Here is an 11,156-nt window from a genome sequence, read left to right on the forward strand (position 1 = left end):
CTTGATTAGGGATAGCCAACTCCGGAATTTTTACTTTCCGGAATCCAGAAAGTAAAATCAATAAAAATCCATATTTCGGAAAAATCAGGATTTTTTCGAATTCCAGAATTTTCTAAATTTCGGATTTTTCTGAATTTCGGAACTTTCCCAACATCGGATTTTTTCCGAAATCCGGAAAGTGAAATTTCCGATTCCGTAAACAAATTTTCTGAAATACGGATTCCGAAAAATTTTGGCCATCGCTACACATACGATATTTGTCCACCACTTATGGCACTATGAAATTTATAAAACGGTCATCATTCCTCTTGTGCTGTATGACTGCGAAACTTGGTCACTTACTTTGAGGGAAGAACGCAGACTCAAAGTATTCGAGAACAAAATCCTGTGGCGAATATTCGGACACAAGAGGGATGACAACGGTGAATGGCGGAAACTTCATAACGATTAACATAATTTATACCATTTACTTAACATTGTTAGAGTCATTAAGGCTAGGAAGTTCAGGTGGGCAGGTCATGTAGCGAGAATGGAATAAAGTAGAACTGCTGTCAAGATATTAACATTTTCGATCCTAAGCCCGAGTCAGACTCGGGTTGTATGTTTATTCCAAAACGCCGGAGCCCGAGTCTAACTCGTTTTTTACGTAATAGTCTCTATGCACCTTATTATGGGTTGCAGTCCGTTTTTGACCGTATTAAATACTTACTGAGACTTATGGCCGTGGGCACCAACGAAATTAAACTGTTGAACGAGTGTCATAACCAAGTTCGGTGAAAATGTCTGTTTCACCAAGGCTAAGTCTCGGTCAAATGGTGGATAAACTTGGTTTGAGTTTGAATGGCCGAATTTGGGAGTTTAAGTTTCGTTCATCCAAGTCAGTCTATTTACACTCAATAATGTCTGTATTTTTCACTCGTACTCGGAAAAAAATTTGCTCGTGGTTTCATTATTTTTTCCATCACAATTACGAACACTAAAATTAGACTACTCACAACTCTATGCACACGATCTCGGAAGTCGAAAAGACAGGCACGCGATATGCTTCCTTCATTTGTTACTTTGTTAAACGAAGATAGAAGTACTATTCACGTGACACCCATCGAAGTATAAACGAACGTCCACAGGTTGATTGTTGTGATCAACTTTCTGGGTGTGATTGCAGAACGTTCGATAAAATAGTGGAATATTTTGTACCTAAAACTATTTCATTTTGACAAAAGTTCCTTGTTTGAAGCAAGTGAAATAAATGTAGAAGAAATATCAAAGATTTTACAAGAGTATAGTTTAGATTCCGGCTCGTAAGGTGAAATTGATGATTTAGATTTGGATCCTGATTTCGAAATTTAGAAAGTAGGTAATCACATGTTAACACCCTTATAAAAATATTTTCCCGGAGGGAGCTGATGTTGTTCGGATTCCACGTTAACCAGTAGGCCCCGTTTCATATAGCCTCGCTGCTGAAAGGGACGTTAAACTCAAAATCAATCAACTCAAAATATTTGTACGAGGTGCATTCAGAAAGTAACATTTTCACGCGTCCCATAGCTAGGAAGCCGAGAGAGACCGCGTGTATGTGAGACAGTAATGTCGTAGTATGGCTAATGCTCCAGCGGAACTTCCCTAGTACTCTCAGTAGCGCCGTGGTAGTGGTTGAAGATGGACGTTCCTATTCCATCTCCCACTGCGTGTGAAGTGCGAGCAGTGATAAAGTTTATAAATGCACAGAGTATAGAGTCGATTTAAATCTATCGTCAGTTGTGCCAGGCACAGACAAAGGATATATCCTTTGTCTGTGGTGCCAGGTCTATGGACCTAACGCCATGAGCAAGCATGTGGTGCGTTGCTGGTGTAGACAATTTGCAGCAGGACGTCAAAATGTGCATGATGAAGAGGGCAGCGGGAGGCCAACCATCATCACAGACGATCTTGTGGGTGCACTTTGTTCGGCAAAGCATCATGCAGAATCGTCGCTTCACAATAACGGAACTCAGGGGTCAGTTCCCGCATATTTTCCGCTCCTTATTGTACACTATTGTCACTACTTACACTTCACACGCAGCGGGAGCGTCAGTTTTCTCTTGAATTTCTTTTCGATTGTTCAGAAAGCACACATTTCAAATAGCAGTGTATCAAACTACCCCTTCTTACATTACCAAATTATATATACGTAATAAAACCTAAAATTTAAAAAAAAAATGTTTGCAATGGTTTTAGTGCATCTATCATTATTTAGCAATGTGCTATAATTTTAAAAAATGGCCCAAATGCCCCAGGATACTGGAATAAACCAGGTCAGATTAGGCCAGGATCGAAAGTGTTATCTTTAAAGCCAATACGGAAGAGACAATTAGGAAGATCTAAGCGCATGTGGAAGTACAATATTAAGACGAATCTCACAGAAATAGGAGTACAAAGTAGAAACTGGATGCAATTAGCTAAGGACAGAACTCAATGGAGAGCTTTTGTAAATGTGACTTTGAATCTCCGCGTTCCATAGGCCACAGAATTCATTAGTTAGTTAGTTAGTTATATAAAAAAAAAAAAAAAAAAAAAAAAAAGAGAGAGAGAGAGAGAGAGAGGCGTTACTCGACTCATCCTTACGGAAACTGTTACCTTCTTACAGAACTTCACATCTATGTTTATAGAATTGAGAAACCAAAGAAGCAAAATGTTTCATTTTTTTCGCATGAGCGTAAATTCATTTGATGATTTGTTGTTGGTAAACTACACTGAAAGATAACTTTGCTTGAAGGATTCACAGTACTGTTGCAATTGATGGATCTGAAGTCAGAGTGCTTTATTATTATTATTATTATTATTATTATGTTATTATTTAAAAATAAACGCTCTCCATCGTAGGTAGGCACCAATCCAAAAGTACTTATTTTAATAACTCATATAACTCTTGCAGTTTTTGCAAAAGTCTTGCACGCAAGACCAAGACCAGGAATTCCGATGCAAGACCAAGACCAAGACCAAGACGAAGACTCTTGCGCAAGAGTCTTGCACAAGTACCGGTACTACTTGATACTTTTATAGAGTGTAAAAGGAAAGGGGGGAAATAATTACGTCTTTAACTTGAATTTCGTGGCTTCAGTAAAAATGCCGCTGGAGTGAATTTGTTCCCAGTACTTTATGCAATCTGTGTGGGTTGATCTGCCTCTGTAGCATATAGCTACAGTAGGCCTATGTCGTTTTCTGAATCGGTTGTTCGCGTTTTCTGTATTTATTACTCGTTTTCAAGGCAGACAGGTGTCATCTTGCGCCATGTGAGCTTTTTAGTGGACAAACACCGTGTGCGTTGGTTTTTTGGGGTTTTTCGTTTCCTCCTGCTTTCTTCATTCCACCATTTCAGTCATTTTTCATTATCACCTTAGCCTCGGTGCATAATGATGGGACGTTAAACTAGATATTTCATTCATTTCAAAGCATATTAATGGTGTTCTTCTTCCAAAACTAAAGAGAAATGTAGTATTAAACATCAGTAATGGGAGGGGGATGGGATTTAGATTTTTGGGCTTTCGGCATCTAAGGCCATTTAGTCCTTCACGTTTTGAGGGATGACGTCCCTCGGCGAGCACACAATCCGGGGAAAGGGAAGGAAGGAAACGGCCTGGGACCTATAAGTTAGGTACCAGCCCGGCATTTGCCTGGTGGGAATAAGAAAAAACCAGGAAAACCTCATTCAAGAAGGCTGGCCTGAAAAAGCGTTTTACACTTCTTCGACTGAGCGCCCCCACCGGGAATCGAACCCGGGACCGCTCACACCGGAGGCAAGATCAGTAATTCCGTACACCATAGGTGCCAACTACATGGGTATGGGATTGGCTCCTAGGCTCAAGCATCCATTGGAAATTTTTAATGTGTGCTCATAAAATTAATATCGAAATAACGTTTTCACGACGTTGACAAAAACTTAGTGCATGTGACCGCAAGCTTGATTTCATGGCGGATGCTTATATATACATTGAATAATTGTTTATCAATATAACTTTTAGCCTCCTTAGGTATACGGCTCAACGAGGATTGAGCGATATAACATTATGCCTATACAACAATAAATGATCCATATTCACAAGTGAGATTGATTTTGTACAGTTATTTCAAATAACTTCGAGTTTGATACTGTTATTTTCTATTTCTAATATAGGTCAAAAGCAGAGGCGGCCTGTCATAAGGGGCCCAATGGGCCCGGCTCTCAAATTGTTTTTGTATTATCATAGAAAAATGTATGTATCTTAAGTTATTCTGCTAGTATTGTTACTATAATTTCCCTGTGAACCAAAAACAGTAGTTCTGACTCCTTCAAATCAGTTTTTTCGTGTACTACTTATGCTTGTGGGCACACTATTCACGCGGTCAGTACAAAATAAAGGCAGAAAAGGCCTGACCTGTTTCAGTGTGGACTTAGTATAATCTCGCATTGACTCATGTGGCTGGCGAATAACATGAAAACGCAGCTTGAACGTAGGTGCCATGGGCCAAGAATTGTAGGCCCCATCACACAATTGCACCCGACAATTTCCGAACGAAAAGCTTTGAAGCTTGCTTGTTGCCAAAATTCGTTTTGTCTGTAGAGGTTGTTGATGTTGATTCCGCACCTTCAGTTGTTTTGTCCCTTGACCTTGCTCTATACTTCTGCTGAAGGGATCCAAAATCAACACTTGTCCACCCTTCAGTTTAGGCGTGCATCTTCTTAGTGTCTTTTGTGCTATATTTCCCCTTGCGTTCACATGTGGTTGTGCGAAAACAAATAAAGTACGCGTATTAGAAAGTATTACGAACGTTTCCAATAGGTGAACCCTCAGAACATTTTCACAGTTGTATCCTGTTCCTATCCGATGCTGAAAAAAGAAAAGCTCAAATTCGAACTACCGGCCACATAGAGTAATGGTATTCTTTGCGCAATAGTCGTATTCGGTTTTCACTCAAATTATTCTAAAATATAAAGATGTTTTATTATAATAATTATTATTTTAATTTTTCCTCTCTCTTTTTTGGCCAATATTAATAAACATATCACCATAATTATCATCATCATAGCTATTCTACCATTATTGGTAGGTCACTTGCTGGAACTAAGAAGCTTCGATGTACGGTGATCCTAAGCTGGTCTCTTCGTCTTGACGCATCAATTTTCTGTTTTAATACTTTCCTTCAACTACACTCTCCTTCGTCTCCTCCCTCTCTTTCCTTCCACCATACCCTCTAGCACGTCCCTCATAATACATTTCCTCCTCAGCCAATATCCCAACCAGTTCCTCATCTCCCTCTTAACAATATCTAATTTTTTCTTCCCCTATTGCTACTATTTCTAACATCTCTCATTCGTTTTCCGTTCAACCCAGTTAATTTTCTCCTTTTTCTCCATGCCCATGTTTCTGCCCCATACAGAACATATTGGAATCAATAAAACAAAATTTTAATATTTAACTGGAAGTTTGTTTAATACAAAGATTAGCTAATCGTAGTTGAAAAGACAAAAATCTGACGCCTTTATAGTGAAAAATAATTTTGCAATTCATGATATTTCAATAAGCTATGCTGTCTTGATTTTCTTTCATGTGTCTCAGGTGTAACCTCCCTAGTTTGAGAACCAGTGGAGTGTTGGATCTGTTAAAAAAACATAAAAAGATTATGAAACGTTGTGATTTATCTTGTAAGTAGTGAAGCGTGGGTCAAGACTACTACTCTATAGAGCAGTCTTGAGCGGGATACCCATTGAAAAAGAAAATAAAGGTCATCGCCTATGTTGTACACTATTGTCATATTACACGAAGGTAAACTATATTACATTTAGGAACATCCATTGTATATATTTCCATTACTATTGGCTCATTGTAGACTTTATTATAACTTATATCCAGAGTAAAATTTACCTATGAAAAGCATGAGATTTCTACAAAGCAAGACTTACAAGACTCTTGCAAGCAAGACTTACAAGACTCTTGCAAGCAAGACTAAGACCAAGACCAAGACTTTATGTGCAAGACCAAGACCAAGACCACCCGGGTCTTGGTCTTGGTCTTGCATTTGCTCATCACTACATAGAACAATGATACTCCCTCGTGGCTATATGATTACTGTACAAACCTTTGGCGCGGGAGAGCAGGATTTGATTCCTGGTAGAAAATCAATCCTTAGGACCCTACGTTAGCTATAGATCCACGTCTCACATAGCCTCAGTGATGGATAAGGGTAAACTCCAGACCAATCAATTAACCGATCATACACAATGAAAAATATGACACTGAAGGGTGATTAAAACAAGCTTATTTGTCTGGAGTTTAACATAATGTTTACTGTCAAGACTTTCTGTGGTGTGGTTCTACGTAGGATCCAAATCACATGAGCTCACGGCGGAAATCAACCCCGAGCGTCCCGCAGAAAAGACAAGTGCTCAGAAGAAATGAAATGCTGTTTATAATTTAATAGTTTGGATTCAAAATTGAAATAGTACACTTTCCTGTAACATTTACGAGTTACTATAGTAATTCATCAGTACTTCTTCAATTTCCATGCTTAACATTTTCTGAAGCGTCAATGGTTGGAATTCCAAAACTGCCCCTTTCGGAGAGTGTACTCATATATTTAACAAATATTGGATATTGGCTAAGTTTTGATATAATTTTCTTTAACTACAAAAAAAAAAAAAAAAAAAAAAAAAGTCGTACATGAAAAAGAAAAGGGGCCGCGGTGGTTCAGTGGTAGAGCGTCCACTCTGCTGCGTGGGGTTTCTGGTTCGATGCCAGTTTGAGCCAAGTGGGTTTTATGGAGGACAAACACAATGTGTGTGGTTTTTGGGGGGTTATCCCATCTCTCCCCACTTTCTTAATTCTCTCACATTTATTCTTACCATCGACATGCATTTTAGCCTATCCGGCATAAGCATGGGACGTAAAACCAAATACTTCATTTTTTTTTTAAGCAAATCTTCTCCTTTACGATTTACTGCACTACCGTTCAATAACATTTAATGCAACTGTACAGAACTGATTCTTAATATTACAATTAGTAACGAAATGCTGCTTTTTCTGTCAATAACATTACTTTTTATACCCTAATTGTTGAGTTGATTTTGAGTTTAACGTCCTTTTCAGCAGCGAGGTTATATAAGACAGGACCTACTGATTAACATGGAATCCGAACCACATAAGCTCCCGCCGGGAATCGAACCCAGATCTCCCAAGGAAAAGGTGCGTACGCTAACCGCTTAGCCACGGAGGAGCTCTATACCCTAATTATAAGAGTAATAGTTGATATAATACCTAAAATAATAATGTTATTCAGTTAGTTTTCCTTTTCGTTACGGTATGGGAACGGTTACAAGTAACGAATATTTTAATGCAATTATATTACGTTAAAAGGTTGTGTCTTTAACATAATCATTGACATACAACCTATTAAGTTAGCATTCAATAAGTTATTGCAACTGTACGATAACCTCAATAACGAAATGCTCTTTTCACCTGCCAATAACGTTATTTTTAATAAGTACCGTAATTGTGAGAGTAACATTTCAAATGATACCTATGACAATAACGTTACTAAATTGGTTTCGTTTTTCGTTACGATATTGGAACCGTAACAAATAACGAATATAGTTGAAGCAATTAAATGCAATTTATATTGAGTTAAACAGTCATGTCTTTAACGTTATCATTTTAATGAAACCTATTACGTTATCATGCATTAACTTCGTTGCAGTAGTAACCCTACCTTAATAACGAAATGCTCTCTTCACCTGCCAATAACGTTATTTTTAATAAGTACCGTAATTGTGAGAGTAACATTTCAAATGATACCTATGACAATAACTTTACTAAATTGGTTTCGTTTTTCGTTACGATATTGGAACCGTAACAAATAACGAATATAGTTGAAGCAATTAAATGCAATTTATATTGAGTTAAACAGTCATGTCTTTAACGTTATCATTTTAATGAAACCTATTACGTTATCATGCATTAACTTCGTTGCAGTAGTAACCCTACCTTAATAACGAAATGCTCTCTTCACCTGCCAATAACGTTATTTTTAATAAGTACCGTAATTGTGAGAGTAACATTTCAAATGATACCTATGACAATAACGTTACTAAATTGGTTTCGTTTTTCGTTACGATATTGGAACCGTAACAAATAACGAATATAGTTGAAGCAATTAAATGCAATTTATATTGAGTTAAACAGTCATGTCTTTAACGTTATCATTTTAATGAAACCTATTACGTTATCATGCATTAACTTCGTTGCAGTAGTAACCCTACCTTAATAACGAAATGCTCTCTTCACCTGCCAATAACGTTATTTTTAATAAGTACCGTAATTGTGAGAGTAACATTTCAAATGATACCTATGACAATAACGTTACTAAATTGGTTTCGTTTTTCGTTACGATATTGGAACCGTAACAAATAACGAATATAGTTGAAGCAATTAAATGCAATTTATATTGAGTTAAACAGTCATGTCTTTAACGTTATCATTTTAATGAAACCTATTACGTTATCATGCATTAACATTATTGCAGCAGTAACCTAGTCTTAATAACGAAATGCTCTCTTCGCCTGGCAATAACGTTATTTTTAATAAGTACCGTAATTCTATCAGTAACAACTAAAACGGTATTTAACGCAGTAACGTTATTCATTTAGTCTCAGTTTTCGTTATCATATAGGTATGGTAACAAATAACGAATTAATAATAACGCACATTATGTTAAGTTAGCAAGCCCTGCTCAAAAGTCCCCTGAATGAAAAATGTATAGGTATCAGCTATCAAAAATGCCTCTTAACATCACATATAATAGAAGGGATAGTTGATATTAAGAAAATGAAAATATAAGGTTTCCTAAGAAACCAATAGTGCAAAATGAACATCGCTTTACTGTATGTCCTTGTACGCATCGAATAGCACCGAAACAGAGTCAACAGTTTCAGGCTTTAGAGCATTTATCCGTTCCTGAGTACTAAAAATCTCTTTCAGTAGACGCACTAGAAGCAGGGATGACGAGATACTGACGCGTTAATTTACACAATTTTGGTAATGTTTGTTCTTGTTGCTTCCACCACTGCAGTATATCTAGTTCTCTTACACATGATGACATGTTGAGGTAGATGTCTACTTCATCATCAAATTCACCAGAGACTGAATGTCTATCTTCCCAATCCATTAGTTTATTCTTCTTGGTAGGTGGTTCCAAGTTATGCCAACTAGCTTAAAGGAGACGATGGTGAGAAATAAATGAAATAGTGGAGTAAATAAAGTGGAAGGAAACAGGAGAACGCCGCGAACCCCCCACACGGTGTTTGTCCACCACAAAGTTCACTTGGCGAGAGCTCGGATCAAACCAGGGACCCCATACACCAGAGGTGAACGCTCAACCACTGAGCCACCGTTCCAGGAACACCTAATCGACCCTGGCGATTTGGTGATACATTTGATCATTATATTTTGTTATATTTGTAGCATCATACTATAAACAATACATGAACATGTAACACCATTCGATATTTGCCTTGCTAATTGAACATTACTACAAATTGCACTGATCTTATGAGCACGCCAGTTTATGGTTTTGCCCTCCGTGGTCCAATGGTAGCGTACCAAATTCTACTTACTAGGTCAAGTACTTGACTTTATCATACGTTCTTTAGGTAACTACGGCTCAGGCTGAATGGATGATGATGGGATGAATTGGTGGAAAGAAAACAGTGGGAGGAAGCGGGACGACCCCAGAAATTCCCATGCACACGATGTTTGTCCACAACAAAGCTCACATAGCATGAGCAGGGATTGATCCGACGACCTCTAGCACCAGATGTGAGTGTTTTTTCTATTGAGCCACTATTCTCCCTCGTAGATCAAGCATCGGTTCACATTCTACGCAGACCGGCCATAATAACTAGCATTTCTCAATTTTATTCTGTACTTAGAAGGTAAATTCGGTACCACCAGACATGTCAACTCTGACGCGAAGTCGTAGCACTTGTAGTAGTATTAGCAGTGGTCGTAGTAGTAATAGTAGAAGTAGTAATAGTAGTAGTAGAAGTAGTAATAGTAATAGTATTACCAGTACATCGCAGTCTTGAATAAAGAGTCAGTTTCCCAAACACATTACGATTAACATAGGCTGACAGTAAGACCGTACAAACACGGCAAAAATAGAGGTAGTGGAGGACATTAAAAAAAACAAATAGGTTGACAACATTAGTTTCCGAACCGCCGGCCCGGTTCGGCCCGATATGTGCCCGGCCCGGTTAGGGCCCGGTCCAGTTTGATATTACTTGAAACGGGTCGGGCCGGGTCGGGCCAGGCCGGGCCGAACCGGGCGCGCCCGGCCCGTGCAGGGCTCTGGTATGTAAATCATCCTGTTTGAGACATACAGTAGGTAAAAGTGAAAGCAAGAGGAGTGTAGGCCCTATTACTACCATGCCACAATTCATAGCTATTCCATTGTAAATTTCACTGAAAGAAAGATAAAGAATATTCAGCTACCACATATTGAAAGTTTGAAGATAATAAATTAACTTACTAATTAGAAGAAATCCGTAGTATGTGTTGTATGTACGAACACGGCTAAATCCACTTCAATGTTCAGCTACTGCAGTTAATTTTTCTTGTTTGTGTAATCTCCGTCTGCATCGCAGTCAAGGTTACGCGGTTAACCAACTGGATGAACTTAGATCGAGTGTATCTAACCTACTGTAGCAGATTGTTCTGTTTCAGACTTGAAATTACCGTGTTGGGATTATTATCTAAAAATGACCAGATTTCGATAATAATAATAGTGTGCAGATTAAGAATAGTCATGGAAATCTTTTGGAAAACGTTGTCGTTCATTACATTTGTTTTTATGGCATGGTGTATTAGTAGAGCGCCAACCTTTGGTGCGTGGAGTCCGCGGTTCGGTACCAGGGCCGTACTGCAACCCAGGGTCCCACCGGGAAAGTACTTTCTAGGGGGCCCACTCACATGTACACTCATGACCAAAATTATTGTCGCATGTCTATAAATATGATGTGATAATAATATAATTTCATAACGAATTCGCCCGGTATTTCTTATACTGTTAGTATGTGTATAATCGGCAAAGACATGGATGTGGAAAATTTCATCTCAAAAGAGCAGTATATAAGAACAATAAAACGA

General features: G+C 38.2%; 1 protein-coding gene across 4 annotated transcripts in view; it reads right to left on the bottom strand.

Moving 5' to 3' along the window:
* LOC145681086 (uncharacterized) overlaps positions 1–10,674 on the bottom strand; it is a 158,055-nt gene extending 147,381 nt beyond the window's left edge. For all 4 annotated transcript variants that reach the window (XR_014130723.1, XR_014130722.1, XM_081752457.1 and 1 more), the window contains exon 1: positions 10,540–10,674. The gene's annotated coding sequence lies outside the window, so the exon portion shown is untranslated. The remainder of the gene's footprint in view (positions 1–10,539) is intronic.
* Positions 10,675–11,156: the final 482 nt, after the last annotated feature.

This window comes from Thermobia domestica, chromosome 3 (assembly GCF_964235325.1).
Source record: "Thermobia domestica chromosome 3, izTheDome1.hap1.1, whole genome shotgun sequence".
NCBI classification, from domain to species: Eukaryota; Metazoa; Arthropoda; class Insecta; order Zygentoma; family Lepismatidae; genus Thermobia; species Thermobia domestica.